Source organism: Cnephaeus nilssonii, assembly GCF_951640355.1.
Source record: "Cnephaeus nilssonii genome assembly, chromosome: 12".
NCBI lineage: Eukaryota > Metazoa > Chordata > Mammalia > Chiroptera > Vespertilionidae > Cnephaeus > Cnephaeus nilssonii.
The window spans coordinates 80,072,444-80,089,832 of record NC_137083.1 but is presented as its reverse complement, the minus strand read 5'-3'; positions in this window follow the sequence as shown (position 1 = coordinate 80,089,832).

The window sequence follows — 17,389 nt, the reverse complement described above, 5'->3', positions numbered from 1 at the left end:
CCACACGGAGCCTGTGTCACCTCCACACGGAGCCCAGGTCACCTCCACACGGAGCCTGTGTCACCTCCACACTGAGCCCAGGTCACCTCCACACGGAGCCCAGGTCACCTCCACACGGAGCCTGTGTCACCTCCACACTGAGCCTGTGTCACCTCCACACTGAGCCTGTGTCACCTCCACACTGAGCCTGTGACACCTCCACACTGAGCCTGTGACACCTCCACACTGAGCCTCTGTCACCTCCACACGGAGCCTGTGTCACCTCCACACTGAGCCTGTGTCACCTCCACACTGAGCCCAGGGCACCTCCACACTGAGCCTGTGACACCTCCACACGGAGCCTGTGTCACCTCCACACTGAGCCCAGGGCACCTCCACACTGAGCCTGTGACACCTCCACACGGAGCCTGTGTCACCTCCACACGGAGCCCAGGTCACCTCCACACTGAGCCTGTGTCACCTCCACACTGAGCCCAGGGGACCTCCACACTGAGCCTGTGTCACCTCCACACTGAGCCTGTGACACCTCCACACTGAGCCTTTGCCACCTCCACACTGAGCCTGTGTCACCTCCACACAGAGCCCAGGTCACCTCCACACTGAGCCTGTGACACCTCCACACTGAGCCTGTGTCACCTCCACACTGAGCCCAGGGCACCTCCACACTGAGCCTGTGACACCTCCACACTGAGCCTGTGTCACCTCCACACTGAGCCCAGGTCACCTCCACACTGAGCCTGTGACACCTCCACACTGAGCCTTTGCCACCTCCACACTGAGCCTGTGTCACCTCCACACGGAGCCCAGATCACCTCCACATTGAGCCTGTGTCACCTCCACACTGAGCCTGTGTCACCTCCACACTGAGCCCAGGTCACCTCCACACTGAGCCTGTGTCACCTCCACATTGAGCCCAGGTCACCTCCACACGGAGCCCAGGTCACCTCCACACTGAGCCCAGGTCACCTCCACACTGAGCCTGTGTCACCTCCACACTGAGCCTCTGTCACCTCCACACTGAGCTTGTGTTACCTCCACACTGAGCCTGTGACACCTCCACACTGAGCCTGTGTCACCTCCACACTGAGCCTCTGTCACCTCCACACTGAGCCTGTGTCACCTCCACACGGAGCCTGTGTCACCTCCACACGGAGCCCAGGTCACCTCCACACGGAGCCTGTGTCACCTCCACACGGAGCCCAGGTCACCTCCACACGGAGCCTGTGTCACCTCCACACTGAGCCCAGGTCACCTCCACACGGAGCCCAGGTCACCTCCACACGGAGCCTGTGTCACCTCCACACTGAGCCTGTGTCACCTCCACACTGAGCCTGTGTCACCTCCACACTGAGCCTGTGACACCTCCACACTGAGCCTGTGACACCTCCACACTGAGCCTCTGTCACCTCCACACGGAGCCTGTGTCACCTCCACACGGAGCCTCTGTCACCTCCACACGGAGCCCAGGTCACCTCCACACTGAGCCCAGGTCACCTCCACACTGAGCCCAGGTCACCTCCACATGGAGCCTGTGTCACCTCCACACGGAGCCCAGGTCACCTCCACACGGAGCCTGTGTCACCTCCACACTGAGCCCAGGTCACCTCCACACTGAGCCCAGGTCACCTCCACATGGAGCCTGTGTCACCTCCACACGGAGCCCAGGTCACCTCCACACGGAGCCTGTGTCACCTCCACACTGAGCCCAGGTCACCTCCACATGGAGCCTGTGTCACCTCCACACTGAGCCCAGGTCACCTCCACACTGAGCCCAGGGCACCTCCACCCTGAGCCTGTGTCACCTCCACACTGAGCCCAGGTCACCTCCACACGGAGCCTGTGTCACCTCCACACTGAGCCCAGGGTCCTGGCCCAAACTGCAGGTGTCTCCCAGAGAGGGCAGCGGCCAGGGAACCCCCTACTGTTTCCTGCTCAGAGGAGAGCAGGAGCTCATTACTGCCCCGCTCCCACTCTGCCTCAGCCAGTTCCCGCTGTGCCTCCGTGTTCTCCTCTATGAATGGGGCTTGAGAAGAGGACCGCCTACCTCGTGGGTGTGTCTGAGGACTAAGGAGCTAATCTGTGGAGAGCGCTTAGCTGGGAGCCTGGCAGGCACACGCTGGTGCTTATGGGCTCCTCTGTCACTGTTGTTAGTCATCGCCTAGGAAGATGGGCAGGCCGGGGCGGGGTGGGGAGGGGTGGAGGAGGCTGGAACCAGGCAGCACTGAGGTAGGATCGTTGGGGACAATGTCACGGCCACGGGTGTTCTATGGAAGGAGGCTTAGGCTACAGCAGAGAGGACCCCGGAAAGGAGAAAGGCAGTAGGAAGCCTGGAAAACTTCCGTCCAGGGCGGACGCTCTTGGGCCTGGATGGCCCCGAGAAGCTGCCAGTGCCACCAGGACCCCCGCTCCTCCTCTTGGGAGCTGTGCTACCCTGAGCAAGCCGTTCTCTGAGCCCGGTTCCCGTGAAGGCCTGGCCCTCACAGCTCTGCCCAAATGGATGTCAGAGAGTCAATGAGGCCTGCTTGCTGGCAGGACTCACAGCAGGCGTGAGTACAGGGCGGGCCGTGGCCAGCCCATGCCGTGGCCACCTGTAAACTGTGATGTGAGAGCAGCCAGCCTTTCAGTGGATGGAGCCCAAGACATCCACCCACCTTCAAACCCCACCATTACCGCTTCATTCCTTCGCCGCTTCAGTCCCTGTTCCACAGGCGTTACCTAAACCCACCCAGTGATGGCACAGCCTCCGAGCCCTGCCTCCTACCTGCCCGGCCCTTTTCCTGGGTGGACATCACCATCGCCCTGGGTCAAGCTGGACACCCATTCCGCCAGCTTTGCCCCCGGCCTCCTAAAGCCTCCTGCCTCTCCCTCCTGCCCCGCCCCTTCCCAAATCTGGACACCGCAGGCCCCGGTTATCTCTGAGCCAGGCTCCCCAGCTCCTGTCAGCCTCATGATGTCCTCTCTCATCTGCCCTCTGCAAAGACCCCCACGTGACCTGTCTGCTGGTTTGGCCCACACTGCACTGACATTCGGGTGGGCCCCAAAGGCTGACGATGGTAATTCCATTTGGTGGGCTCTAAAGGCTGAGAGGACTGTGCGCATTTCCTGCAGCACCTGCTCCTCTCTCCTCCCTTCTTTCCTCGCCATCGCCTCCTCCAGAAAGCACCTCTTGACCAACCCTTGCTCCCATTAAGTAGTGCCCATGCTCCTAAAATCACCTTGGGAATAATGCCACACTTACCGCCTTGACTTCTGACTGCTTCCTTTCCCATCGCTGGCTCTCGTCCTAAAACTCACAGGGCAGGGATGAAGTTTAATCTCCCCAGTCCCTGGAGCCCAGCAGCCCTCAGTTAATATTTACTGAATGAATCAGGGGGCATGTTAGCTGGAGCTCATTCACACTAGCATGTAAATGGCTGATACTCATCTTTTCCTGAGAACAACTCCTGATAGGGGAGCCAGAGGGGAAATCCCCGGAGGCCAGAGCAGGTGGAGAGAAGGCAGCAGCCCCACTGGAGGCTGGGGGGGGGGAGGGAGGGGGGCGCACAGCTCAGCTTTGCACACTTCCCTTCCAAAGACCGGCTTCCTCACACACTCTGAGCAGCTTGGTTGGAGGGGAGTCGTGGCTCCTATTGGAACAAGTCAGAGGCACCTGTGGCACTTTCCAGGGGAAGGGGGAGCTGGGCAGCCTGAGAAGTCAGACTGTGTGAGGTCGAACCCCAGGCGCGAAGGGACGTTCTGACTGCTGCTCCTTGGGGCCGCGGCCGGACACGGTGTGGCTGCCCCGCTCCTGAGGGACACAGACGACTGAGATGTCGCGGGGCTGTTCCTCACGGGGCTGCTTCCCACGTCCGTGGCCGTGGCTGTGGCCATGGCGTGGACTCAGAGGGCTTCCCGAGGCCTGAGATCTGTGCTGCTGTCTGGGAAGGATCCCCAGAGCCGCCACCCTGACCCACCCCACGCAGACCAAGCAGGGAGACCAGGCAGGGCTGTCCTCCAGCCGGGCTCTGGCCCTCAGGAGGCGAGCAGGCCAGGGCAGGTCTCTAGTTTCCTGCTGTCCAGTGCCAGGACCTGCCCCAGACACACCACTGGAGCTCACACTCACCGCTGCCCCTGGGTCCCTACTGACCCCCTCCAGTCCTTGCTGCCACGAGGCTGTCCAGGCACCGGCCAGCCCTGCTCCCCACCCGCCTGCAGGAGGCTCTCCCAGGCCACACCACGTCACCAGAGGCCTGCTCTCCTGCCAGCCCCGCTCACCTTCCCGCCGTGCGCCCTGCCCTCCTCTCCAGGGAGCACACAGCAGGACCCGTGCCCCTGCCCCGTGTGCTAAAGTCTCCCCCGACAGTCCAGGTGAGACAGGTCCCGTTTCCTCCCTGACACTCGGGCGGGTCCTTGCAGGAGGCAGGTCCTCTGGAGTTTTCACAACGACCGAGGGGCCGTGAGCACTTGGCTCCTGGAAGCTGGGTTGTCACTGTGAGCTGGAACCCCACGGCGACGGGGGGCCAGGGCACCCGGTAGACAAATGATACACCTTGAGGGGACCTGAGACGCCGCGGGCACTGCAAGGTGTGGAGGCCGCTTGTCACAACCGTGCTTCTGTTCATCTTCCATCGTGACGTCAGCGGTCATGCCCGCCACTCAGCCCACAGGCGGGGTTCTGCTCACATGGTTTGTAACGAATCAGACTGACGCGGGTCTGCGTGTCACACCGGCTGCCGTTTGGCCAAAATCAGTCAAGACCAGGGAAGGTTCCAACGAGGGGGAGGACAGCGAGGCCGGAAACGTGACCAGATCGGTGAGGCAGAACCGGTGCCACCGCGGAAAGGTGAGAAGCCGCGGGAAAGGGCTCTGGCGGGGCACGCCAGTCACTCCACGCTGCCATGGAGACTGACGCCAAAACACTGCTCCCTGCCCTGGCCGGTTTGGCTCAGTGTGCTAGAGCGTCAGCCTGCAGACTTAAGGGTCCCGGGTTCAATTCCCGGTCGAGGGCACATGCCCGGGTTGCAGGCTCATTCCCGGTGTGGGGCATGCAGGAGGCAGCCGATCAATGATTCTCTCTCATCACTGATGTTTCTATCTCTCTCTCCCTCTCCCTTCTGCTCTGAAACCAATAAAAACATATTTTAAAAAGAAAACACTGCTCTCCAATGATGAACTCCCACTTCTCTCCCCTGCCCCCAAATTCACCTTCTGCCAGCAGAGGAGAGAGCCTCGCCCGCCCGGTACCTACTCACCAAGACAGGCCTTCCTCTGCGTCGGCGCCGCGAGAACCTGTGCGGTTTCTTCCAGGAACGGGGCCAGGTGAGGAACGTCTCTGGGGGGCCTGTGGGTGGGCTTGTGGCGAGCAGGTAAGAGCTGCCTAGAGGGGTATCGGGTGCCGGCAAAGAGGCGGTCTTGGGGAGACGATGGCATGAACCTTCCACCGTCCATCCCTGGGAGTGAACCGCTGACGGCTCATTTCGGCTGGAATCACCCCCAGGCAGCTGCCGGCCAGCTCACGCCCTGGAGAAGGGCCCCCGGCACCGGCAAGGACAGAGGCTGCCTCCGTGTGTTAGAGGCCGAGGTGGCAGCAAGAACCGGCCATCCTGGGGTCCCGCACCTGCCGGCAAAGCTCATGAGCCCTACCCCCAACGGCACTCGGGGAGGCGCGGCGGGCCCACACCCACAGGGAGAATGGCATCCCGCGTTGTCAAGGCCGCAGCCTCAGTGGGGAGCTGCTGGGCGGAGGCCTCCTCGCCTGGGACGCGTCTGTCTCGGGAGGTGCCTGTCTTCCCGCCTGAGGGCAGGTGGTGCCGGTCACCGTTCCTCTGGGAGGTCCGTCTCCACGCCGTCACTCAGGCCTGGCGACCCAGAGCCAAGCACGCTTGCTCTTCTCTCAGGCGGTCCTCCTGGGACGGGGAGAGCTGGCCTGGCCCTGCCAGCGTGGCTCAGTGGTTAGAGCACCAGCCTGTGCAAAAAAGGTCTTGGGTTCAGTTCCTCCCAAGGGCACGTACCTGGGTTGCAGTTGGATCCCTGGACCCAGTCTCTCTCACATCAATGTTTCTCTCTTCCTCTCTTTACCTCTCTCTCTCCTTCCCTCCCTCCCTCACTCCCTCTGTTCCACTCTCTCTAAAAGATAAATTAAATTAAATTAAATTAATAAAATAAAACAATGGGAAAGTATCTTTGGGTGAGGATTAACCAAAAAAAGAAAAGAGAGCGCTTCCCTGGAGGCAGGAGCTGGCGAGTTGTGGGAGACAGCCCCTCCTCCATCTGTGTCACCTCTTCCTCCGAGGCCGGTGTCCAGGCCAGAGTCAGGGGACGAGCAGATGGGGATGTGCGTCCGGACGCGGGAGGACCATAGGCCCCTCAAGGAGCAGGGCCATGGTGGCACCAGGGGTGTGGAGGCCCTCGGCTCTGAGGTGCGCTATCCCTTCCTCTCTGACCACACACACCTGGGGGGGGGGGGCGTGAATCCCTTTGTAAGGCAGCTCAGAGACGGCAATGACGTCTGCACCCCTGTGCCCGGCATGGGCCTGTGGTGCCCCCCCGACAGCAGTGCCGCCCTCGGCCCTCGGGGGCCAGCAGCTGGGCCCTCACCCCCGTCCCAGGCCTCTGAGCGGGTGCCTGGTGTCTTTGTTACCCGGCAAGTGAATGGGGAGGAGGCAGATGCGTGCGAGGGACCAAGGGCTACGAAACCGCACTGGAGGCAAATATTTATTCCAGTCACACTTGTCATGCGCCTGCAGTGCAGGTAAGATTAGCGTGACATGTTGCAGATAAAGAAAGTCAAATGGCACCTGTTGCCTTTGGCCCGTCTCCACATGGGCCTGCCATCCCAGGTCGCAGGCCGGTCCGGTCTCCTCCCCTCCCCAAACCAGAACCGACCCTCCTTAGCTTGCTGTGCCTTGGCCCGGAGGCCTCGCCTCCTGTCCCCTCACCTCTCTCGGTTCCCTGAGTCCTGGAGTTGCCCCCTACCCGCCCCCCCCCCACCCCGCCCCTAACCCTGGGCAGGTCCACTGCCTCACAGATCTGAGTGGCGGATGCAAAAAGGCCGAGTGCGGACACCATGGGGCCGCCTGTCCCAGGACAGAATTCCAGGGCTGGGCAGCTGGAGCCCTCAGGCAGGGGTGACACCTGAGGGGGTTGGCCTTGAAGACACAGATGTCCCTGCCTCATGCTTCCACCCGCCAGGGGCCCGACGGGCTCCCAGCACCCCTCCCCACAGGGCCCTCACCTGGGCCTCAAGAATGGAGGGGCCGGGAGGTGCAGACAGGAGCACAGCCCCCGGCACAGGAGGCCCCAGCGGCCCGGCTCGGCGCAGGAAAGCAGGACGTCCCTGGGGAGGAGGGTCCCGCCGACACCTCGTTCCGTTCCCTCTCATGAAGAAGCGGTTCAGGGCAGTTCTCTAAGGAGGACGCGGGGTGGTGGTGGTGGTGTATTGGACCCACCGCAGGAGCCACAGGAACGCCTCCAGGGCCGAGGCCGCTGTTCTTAGGACATCCCGGGGAGTCTGGCCCTGGGATGAATGACACCCGATTCATTTGTAGAAAAGCGTCATAGATGAACCTACTTTTCACTGGGGAGCGTGGCGCATGGGGTGAGCTCACTGACCCTGATGGGGCTCCGTTTGCAACAGGTGCTCACCTTCCTCTCACACTTTAGTTCTTCCTGTGAGAATGCACGTTTTTAGTATGTTTAACCAATAAAACGAATGTTATGCCCAGAATTACACTGATGTCCCTGCAGACTCCTTGTCTGAGAATGAGCCCTGGCGGCCTGAGGGACCGAGAGGCTGAGCGAGAACTCAGACCATGCAGTGGGGACGGCGTGGGGTCAGGCTTCCGCGCACGGCTCTCCCTCCACTGAGCACACACACCAGGACCACGAGTTCACGCACCTGTCAGTCACCAGCGAGGCCTGGACCTGGGCGACGGTCCTCACTCTGCGCGCGCCCTCTGGCTGGGAGCAGAGCAGAGCTCCATGGCCTGCAGGCGGCCTCCGGTCCTGACACGGGCGGCTGGGTGGGGACGGATGATACCCCCACGTTGCACTCTGCCCCTGCGCACGGGGCTGCCCGGGGCTCATAGACACGGCCATCCAGGCCTCCGTCCGAGCAGCTGTGGGGATGCCACACCCAGAATTTGCCCTGATTCAGAAAGGGGCGCCTTGGTGCCGCAAGTGCATCTGAAACCCCTTTCTTTAGCTGGGGAGGGTGCCTGGCGCGGTCTTGGCTATCTTTGTCTCAAGGATTCTATCCGCTTGAAAGTCTATCAGGAAGTAGCGGTTGACAAATCCATCAGACCGGAAGCAGCGCAGGGAGTGGAGCGGAGGGGCAGCCGTGGGTGCGCAGGGACCAGTCGACGACGAAGAGGGAAAGGTTGGGTACAAACAGCGGTAATGGTGAAGCAATGTTGTGAGTGTGTCCGACGCCTCAGAGTTGCACTTACAAATGGTTAAATGATAAATACTGTGCTCCGTACACTTAGCGCATAGACAAAGGAGACACAGCTGTGAGCGCGCACTGGCTGCCAGCCAGGGAGACCCAGCGGGACGCAGGCCCCGCACTTGAGATGGAAAGCAGCGCTGAAACCCACTCCTCTCCCGCCGGCTTCCGAGGCGGGACACGGTCAGAGCCCCTGCCTGGGCACGACGGGGACACAGGGGGCAGAGGCGCCCCCCCAGCGACCTCGCTGTCTGAGGCACCATCGGGTCACGCCCAGGAAGGTGCTGCCAGCACCAGCTCCCGGGGACGGCACGGAGCAATGGTGAGCCGCCACCAGGCGTCCTGCATGGAGGGGCCGCCGACGCCACCCGTGGCCTCCCACAAGCTCCCAGCAGACTCGGGGAGAGACGTTCCTGAAGCCCCTGCTGGTCACCGAGGACGGAGAGGCGGCACGGACGGGTGTGGGAGGAAGCGCACGGAGAGGCCGGGCCCGCACTCTCCTCCCCGGGGGCACTGAGGCCCGGCCGCCGGCGGATAAGCGGGCAGATTGGGCACGGCCGTCCCCACGCGGTGCCTGAAAGCTGCCACCTGAAGGCCATCCATCCCTCCATCCTCTCAGCCACGGGCTCCACGGGCCCGCACGGCACACCTGCCCGCCGGCCATGACAAGCCTGGCTTCAAGGCCGCGCCTCGCTCCGCCTTTGCGGTGTATCTCGCTCACCCTCACGAGAACTCGGCGAGTGGAGTTAGATCTCCCCCGTGATCAGACGAGGGAGCTGAGGTCACACCGTGCATGGGCGTGGGCACGCGGACCGCGCAGCTCTGCCAGGAGCCAGCCTGGTGCACAGACATGCCGGCTCAACAAGCACCACTTCCTCCAGCCCCCTCCTTCTATAACCATGGGCCCCTGTCCCACCACTCACAGGTGTGCGTGACCCCTCGAAAGGCCCTGAGAGAGGCCCACCATTTGGGGAAGGAAAGGGGGTCGATGTAAAGCCGTGGCCACAGCGCGTCTTGAAGCAATCCCGGCACAGAGGGGCCTGCGGAGACCGCGCCGGTCAGAGAAAGATGAGGGCCCGTGACCGCTCCCAGGTGTGGGATCTCATGAACAAAACAAACTGACGAGCAGCACAGAGCCAGAGGCGTGGAGCATGGGACAGCCTGACATCTGTCAGGGGCGGGGGGCGGGGGGTGGATGAAAGAAGGTGAAGGGATCAGCCAAAGAACATCTATGCGTGGCCACAGGCACAGACCAGTGTGGGGAGGGCCCGGAGCGCTGGGGGGACAGCGGGGAAGTGGGGGGAGACTCTTGGGGCGATGGGCACACGACACAGTGTGCAGGGCATGTTTTACTTTTGATTGAGTTGTGCACTTGAAACCTGTCCCCCAATAAATTCAATAAATAAAAATAGAAATAAATGGTAAAAGACAGAAATGAGAGTGTCGGTTGGAGGACCACGATCCCCGCAGTGGGCGCTGAGTCCTCCCGGGCAGCCCCCACACAGGGGAGGCGCTCATAGGTGGAACGGTGGAGACTGATGTTTGGAAGTTTATATCCAGGATCTGAGCGCTCCCTCCGTGGGAAAACACAGCCTTCTCAGCTAGTAACCGGGGGAGGGCAGGGGGGCGCTGTGCATCCAGTCCGGGCTCTGCGGCGACCAGCTGTGGCCCCGGACCAGTGTCGCTGCTCTGGGCGGTTCCTGTCGGGGTCCGGAGCAGTGGCTGGTCTGCCCTGAGCTTGGCCTTCCTGTGAGTCACTGGGCCCCTGGCAGGGGCAGGGACACAGGGACGGGAGAGAACAGTGGGCGGCGGAGGGCAATCGGGCCTGGGGTTCCCAGCAGAGCCCTGACTCCAGAGCCAGGCGCCCCTGTTTGCGCAGCAGCGTCCACGGCCCCGCGTCACCTGTATTGAGACGGGTTTTTGTGATGTCGTGGGGTGCAGATCCCCGCAACACGAAGACAAACACATTCCTGCTCGGCCTGCAGGTCATGCCCGGTCCTGCCGAGAAGAAAGACCGCCTGTGACTGGCTCTGAGTCACCAGAGCTCGGGGCCGTGAGTCATGCTCCGTCATTTAGGGGAAGAGTCGCCAGGCCATCCGAGCGCACCCTCCTCCTGTCCGCCTCCAGCCCCTGCGCTTCACGGGCCTTTGTTTCACAGAACAACAGGGACAAGCCTTGGTTATTTGGGCCACACCGACTGGGGATCTCGGACCCTCACAGCGGGTCCACGATCAGTCTGGGGGCTCAGAGGCAGCACACCACAGAATGGGCTCGGGTGCTCCCATTCGGGCCCAGCTCTGACCCGGGGGAGGACACCATCGTGTTTGTAGGGCTTCCCCAAGGCCAGGCCAGACCCTTAGGGCCCCCAGCAGGTCTGCTCCCAAAGGCAGGGCAGGAGGCTCCCCAGCAAATGTCCCCCTTGGCCCTGAACTGACCCACACCTTCCCAGGGTCTGTTTGGGGAGATTGCGGGGTGGGACCCGCCCACGGCCTCAGACACGCTCTGCAGTGAGGACCAGGGCCACGCCTGCTGACGCCCGGCCCTGTGCCGCCCTGGGCCCTGGGCCGCTGCTGCTCACTCAGCGGGGGCGCAGTCGCTTCGCACGGTCTCCCTTCATGTGCAGAGTGAGCGTGGCCCCCACAGCAACTCTCGTGACTATTTTGCAGGAGGACTGTCCGTCCCTGCAGCAGCCAGAGGGCCACGCCGGGTTTCGCCCGAAGTGGATGCCACGAGCCTCCGCAAAGAGCCGGGTGAACCGAGGGTGGGAGGCAGTCTCTGGCCCTACAAGCTCCTGCCCCACGGAACGTGTGCACCGATGTACACGGGAGGAAGTAGCCAAGGAGGGAGGAGTCTGACGCTGAAATTGTGCAGCATCTCTGTCCAAGGAAACCTGGGTCGTGTCCCTGCCCTGGGCCTCAGGGAGCCACCTCCTCGTCCCCCTGGTGCTCTGGGCGATGGGATGAAGAGAGGGGCCCCAGCCAGCTATCACCCACGTTGTAAACATTAGTCGTATTGGGCGGGGGGGGGGGAATGAAGCGAGGGAACCCTGACGACCAAGCAGCTCTGCTCATTGGACGGGATGAATCGAAACGCCTGCCTACTTGGCTCTGGAGCCCAGCACACAGACACAAAGCCCTGAGCCTCCCTGCTCGTCCGAGCCGCCGTCCCGCGGAGCCAGCCTAGCGCCCCACGGAGGCAGGATGCAGTCCAGCCGTCCAATACCATGTTGGCACGTTCACCGAATTCAGTTTTTCAGAAAGTCCAGAGCGTCGGCCCCACGGTCTACAACCACCGCGGCCGTCGTTTCGGATCACCGTGAGTTTCTTCTTAGAAATAGAGAAAATACTCAACACACAAATACCAAGTTTCCGCACATCCAAATGAAAATGACGGGAATTCAGGCACAGGGTGTGCCACTCAGACTTTAAACCGGGTCTATTCCAGCAAACCAAGGCCACGCTATTTCATTTATAGGAGTGGCATTGGCTCGCCCTCCTCCACCCACACCCCCTTTCCCTCTGCTCTCCCCACTGCCTGTGTCTATGTGAGTGCGTGTGTGTATGCGTGCTTGTGGGAACCCCTTCCCTTCCTTCCTCCAGACCCCAGCCCCTCCTCCGACAGCTGCCAGTCCGGTGCACGTACCCATGCCTCTGTGTGCATGTTGTTCAGCAGAGACATGCAAATCAAACCACAGTGACGTGCCACCTCACACCTGCCAGAATGGCTTCCATTAGCAAATCGCCAACGGGGCTGGGGGGGCGCGGAGAAAGGGAGCTCTCGGCTCAGCTGTGGGAGTGCAGACTGTGCAGCCGCCACGGAGACAGCGTGGCCTTCCTCAAAGATCCCGGGCGCATTGCATTCGTACCCCGCAGTTTAGGGAGCAGGAAGCAGAAAGGCGAGGGCTTCGCCTGCCGGCTTATCCTGTCAAGGAGAGATACAAGCAACAGGCAAGATTTTCTATAAATAGAAAATTTAGCCCTAGCGGGTGCTCAGTGGATAGAGCGTCAGCCTGCGGACTGAAGGGTCCCAGGTTCGATTCCCAGTCAGGCACATGCCTGGGTTGCGGGCTCCATCCCCGGTAGGGGGCGTGCAGGAGGCAACCGATCAGTAAAATCTCTTTCCCTCTCCTTCCCCTCGGAAATCCATGAGAAATATACATACATACATAAATAAATAAATAAATAAATAAATAAATAAATAAATAAATTCATGGAAATGTGGAGCCCGTCTGCAGAACTAAGGTAAGAACAGACGACGTCTCCGGCTGCAGCCCTGAGCGCGGGCTCAGCGAGGCCGGGTCTGCCTGCGAGGCGGGGTCTGGCTGCGCGGGCCAGCAGGAGCTGAGCACGGGGTTAGGAGGGAGACCTGAGCTCCCGCCTTGAATTAGAGCGTGCGACTGGGCTGGTTTTTCCGACTTCAAAAAGGAGTTGGATTGTTGTCGTGTAATAAGCAATGGCTCCCTGGCCTGATACCAAACACCGTGTTACCTCAGCTTCCCCTAATGCCTCATCCCAGTGACAGACAGACAACCGTGTCCACCGCCCGCCGACCCCACGCACCCTCCATCTAAATACAGTAAAGGCGATGCCTGGGTCAGGAAACCCGGGAGCCGCTGGCAGAGCCTCAGAAAGGGAGTCGAGGCAGCACAATGCCATGTCGCCACGCCGGCCAGCGGTGAGTCTCCTAAGCTCCCGCCGCTTGAACAAGTTGCCCAAAACATCAGTGGCCAGTCCTTCCGAGGAGAAGAGAGCCGGCGTGTGCGCCCACCCAGGTGGCCCCCGCGCCTCGCTCCGCCAATCCCGAGTCCTCCGGGGAGGGCATGCCGATGAGCTGAGAGCGGCTGGGGACTTCCGTGTCATAGGCATGATTTCTGGGTGACTTTATGCAAAGAGAAGGCGGCGCTGCTGTCGTACAGAAAGCGCATCACCAATGTCACCAACAGCAGGCGTGACCGTGTTCGTCCGACTTGAACTAGAGGTTCCAGGTCAGACACACAAAAACAAGAAAAACAAGACTGGCTCCTGCCCCAGAAACAGGCCGGCCTGACTGCAGGGAAGCTCGTCCTTAGGAAGGGCCCAGTCTCGCCCACAAGGTCTCCAGGGCCACATCAGCGCCATGCACACACCACTGAGGCCACTCCTCAAACCAAGCCTCTCACCCGTCAGCACCCTGTGCACCAGGCGTGGCCTTCAATCAAATGCACATTTCAGGCCGCGTGGCCGGCGATAGTGCCTCGGCGTCCCGGTCACAGCCATGGCTGCCGAGGAGCTCTCGCACCAGGCCTCATAGCCCGAGTCTTTGAAAGCTGGAACCCAGCGGGAGGGGCCGGGGTGGCCGCAGGGCGGGAGCCTGCAGGGGCCAGCAGGAGGCATGATGCGCGTGGGGTCCTGGCTGCAGCCCTCCCCCTCAGGAAGCTCCGGGTTAGTAAGGAGGCCCCTAGGCTGGGGGTTCAGCAGAACAGCCTCTTGGGAAAGCCTTGTAGAAACGCCTGACGTCCGTTGTTAATGGCTTTGTTTGGCGTCAAGGAAAGCCACAGAAGTGAGCAGACGGTACGAGCTCGCGGGGAGCTGAGGACTGGACAAGGCCGTTCTCGGCTGACTGCCCGACGAAGAGGGGAGAGCACAGGGCGGAACACGGTGACGTGCCTTTGGGACAGGAAACGAGGAGCTGCTGACCCTGCCCCCTGCCACATGCCCACGGTCTGGCCGAGGACGCCAGCCCGCTCAGCCCAGCTCTGTTCCAAAGCCCGGGGCCCGGGACCGCCCAGGCCGTCCGCCCAGGGCCTCCGCCTCGCTTCCGCAGGAGCAGCCCTGAGCCCACGGCCGCCCGCACAGCACCTGCTCCTCCAGCCCATCGGGACCTCGGGCACAGGCAGCAGATGTGGGGGCACCCTCCTGCCCTCAGTCCTCAGACCCCCAAGCCCACCCCACCCACAGCTGGAAGGCGGAGTGGCCAGGGAGCCACAGCCTGTCACCCTGCCTGCCGGGGGGATGAGCAGACACGCCGCCCGGGACCCGCCTGTGTCTGGGCCACGGGGCCCTCAGGTTCCCCACGATCCCGCATGTTCTCACAAAACACCTACTGAGTCCCGGAACTGTGCCTGGTGCTGGGCCCGAGGTCACCCCAAGCCCAGCCCGCCCTCCTGCGCTGACCGTGCTCTGGAAGGAAACTACCTAAAATACTTCCGGGCAAAAATAAAAGGTGGGGAAGAGACAGACCAGGCAGAGCACCGGGGTCTGCTCGTCTCCCGGGGGCCCCCAATATGTCCCGGGGACGGCCAGGGGCAGTTAGGGTAGGACCGCAGGTGCCCCGCTCCCTGTGGCCACCGTGGGGTGGCCTTTCCTCATTAAAGAGCCCACCCCGAACAGCAGGTGTAACCAGGTGGGGCCCGTCCGCCACATGTTAACCCAGAAAGAACTGGCCCGGCCCCGCCTGGCCCTGCCCGGCCCCGCCCACCCCCTTTAATAAGCCCACAGGTCCTCCCAGGACCTAATGGCACTGATGCGCGAACAAAGCCATGACCACTTAACCAAAGCAATTAAGCGGGGCTGCTCTTATTATTAGAAGAGATCGGCTGGTGATCATTTATTTTCCTGACGCAACTGACAAGGAAAAGGTGATAGGCACACCCAGGGAGTACGTGCATCAGGCAAACACCTCGGCCACTGCACGGCTGCTACGCACTGTCCTCTAAGTCTCAGGGAATGGGATGCTCCTTTAGCACAGACTCGCGTGGACCGGCGAGGCCGTCCCCAGAACCTGGCGCTGCACAGGCCACAGGATTCTTCTGGGCATCAGGGCTCAGCCAAGCTTCTCAGTCACCGTGGAAAACACCAGCCCACAAGATGGAAACACCTGCCCTAGCCCCCCACTGCCACAGAGCCGCCCAATCTGATGGCTGCCTCCTGAGGACTTTGGGGCACAGTGGGGGGCCCCCCGGGAGACAAGCAGACTGGTGCTCTGCCTGGTAGGACACCCTCCTGAGTTGGAGTCACCAAATCATTGTTAAAAGACAGATTAAAGTAATTTTAAATAAAGTCGACACAAAATGTCAAATTAAAATTAATTTTTTAATATATAAGTACTAGAGGCCCAGTGCACGAAATTCGTGCACGGGGGTGTGTGTTCCTCAGCCCAGTCTGCACCCTCTCCAATCTGGGACCCCTCGAGGGATGTCCAACTGCCCATTTAGGCCCGATCCTACTGGGATCAGGCCTAAAGGAATCCCAGTAGGATCGGGCCTAAATGGGCAGTCGGACATCCCTCTCACAATCCAGGACTGCTGGCTCCCAACTGTTTGCCTTCCTGATTGCCCCTAACCACTTCTGCCTGCCAGCCTGATCACCCCCTAACCACTCCCCTGCCAGCCTGAATGATGCCTAACTGCTCCCCTGCCAGCCTGTTTGCCCCTAACTACCCTCCCCTGCAGGCCTGGTCACCCCTAACTGCCCTCCCCTGAAGTCTTGATTGCCCCCAACTGCCCTCCCTTGCAGGCCTGGTCCCTCCCAACTGCCCTCCCCTGCTGGCCATCTTGTGTCCACATGGGGGCAGCCATCTTTGACTACATGGGGGCAGCCATCTTGTGTGTTGGAGTGATGGTCAATTTGCATATTATTCTTTTATTAGATAGGATAGATGGTGGGCTCACTTATACTCCACTCTGCCAACACGCCCTTCCCAGAAGAAGGTATGAGCATCCAATACGTTTTGCTGGTGTGATCAGCAGAGTTGCTTTAATTGCTATTCCTGTGTTTACGGTGCGGTTGAGCATTTCCATGAGGTGTCGTTTCACGTTGTTGCTGTACCGTCCCTCTGTGCTGAGAGTGACCTCAGCGCTTCAGGCCGAGAGGTGAGCAGGAAAACCGCCTTCTCCGTCTCCCTCCTGGCTGCCTTCCGGCACAGCAGCTGCACAGTGGTCAGTGTCATCCACAGGTCGCATAGCCTCAGTTGCTCTAGAGCCTGCCTTTGTGACGGTGGAGCATGTTGAATGAACTTGAACTTCAGCCGCCCTTGCTGCCCGAGACAAGCCACCCCTGAGGTTCCTGAGTTCACCTGGGATGTCCTGTTCCCATCGGTTCTCCGGTGGCTTTGTCAACTGAGACACATGGCTGACTTGGAGACCTTCTTGCTCTCCCTGCGTCCGCCCGGCCGCCGCCCGCATTACTATTTTCCACCGTGCTTGACTGTCACTGTTGTTTACTCATTTAACATCCCAACGACCCCGTGGGATAGGTTTCTTGTCACCTACATTTGGGAATGGCCCAGGGCTCAGGGGCTCAGCGTACGTCGGCCTGCTCCCGTATTTACGCCATAAATGTTTTCTCAGTTTGATGAGCGTTCATCTGGAAACCAGCAGTAATCACAAGAGGCCCCTCCCGCTCCCTGCCCCTGAGCCTGCTCCCTGGGTGATCCCGCCTCCAGCTGCCAGTGGTCCTCGGACAAGCCTGTGGCGAGCTCCTCAAGGCCAGGCCCCCATGGTCTCTGACCTGCCAACACCCCAGTCTCACGGCTTCTCAGTAGAGTGCTAAGACAAAGGGAACTCCCGTGTGCATTCTGACCACACATGGGCGTGAGCTCACGGCACACCCGCCGGTCACTGAGAGTGCTCCTGGGGAACGGCACGAAGCCCCATGGTCCCCGCAGGAGACTGAGATGAGCTGTGGGTGACCACACCTCCCCCCGCCCCCAGCAGCCTGGTGAGTCAACTAGCCAATCATCTAACGAGGGTCTGCAGCCGGGGAGGAGGGGGAGGAACCAGCATCTCTTGAGCATCCATTACACGCCAGGCACTACACTCAGACGCAACAATCACGGTCCATTTGCTGACGTCACTGAATGAGTAAGGAGAGTCAGGAGCAGCCGGCCAGCTCGTGTGCCATGGGCCTGGGACTTGCCCCAGGTCTGCACGGCACAGTGACTGTGCTCCCTCAGTCATGAGTCACGGTCATTGCCAGGGGTGGGGGGAGG